Source organism: Limulus polyphemus, unplaced genomic scaffold (assembly GCF_000517525.1).
Source record: "Limulus polyphemus unplaced genomic scaffold, Limulus_polyphemus-2.1.2 Scaffold2070, whole genome shotgun sequence".
Taxonomy (NCBI): domain Eukaryota; kingdom Metazoa; phylum Arthropoda; class Merostomata; order Xiphosura; family Limulidae; genus Limulus; species Limulus polyphemus.
The window spans coordinates 45,539-46,466 of record NW_013667680.1 but is presented as its reverse complement, the minus strand read 5'-3'; positions in this window follow the sequence as shown (position 1 = coordinate 46,466).

The following is a 928-nucleotide window of genomic DNA, read 5'->3' as shown; positions in this document are numbered from 1 at the left end:
CTATTATAAATATGGTTTGATGATAAATTTTAGTTTATGTGTATATATATATATATATAAACTGCTTGAAAGACTGGGTTCCTGTCAACGAAGAAGATAGGAGAACCAGAACTACAAAAGTGTGTCTATCCTTTATAACATCATGAATATATATCATTAAAGCACTAAAATTACAACATCATGTGTTATTAAAACTATAAAAAAGGGGTGGCGGTTGGGTGGTAATTTTTGATGGAAATCTATGGTTGTTGATATTATCAGATTTGTTTTCTGTTTTAGTTTTTTTTTGCCTTTATGGGTAACTATCGTGCCCACAAGTAGCTATAGAGGGTGAGTGGTAGAGGGATCTGGGACGTTGTGGGTTCTAGCACCCAGATCCTAATCCCCTATTGAATCTATAGCTTGCTTTCTAGTTTTGCATCTGTTATTCTCATTATGTCTGATAGACGAAATATCCCCAATATTTTTGGGTGCTATGGCTGTAGACATATTCACTTTAAAATAATACCATTTGCACTTTTATATACGTGTTATAATTTTACATTATTTCGTTACAGTTTTGCTGGCGCAGACATCTATATTAAAAATGTTGTATTTTTACATAATTATCTCATCATGGCTGTGCAGAGCTGAGTAAATCACCTGTACGTCTTTGATGTAGTACAGATAATTGTGAAGTATGTACACAAACACGCACATGTACATAATTCTATATTTTGTCAAATTTGGACACGATATTCCTTTTTTTCTGTAATGTTTGGAAGAATGAAAAAGTAACATCACCAAAAATATGGAGATTTTTGAAAAAAAAACGTTATAGAAAAAAATGAGGACATAACCAATAACTTATAAAAGAATTTTGTGAGAAAATAAAAGACCTTGTTAAAAAACGAAATATAGTTTCAAGTAAATAAAATAACGTGGAATT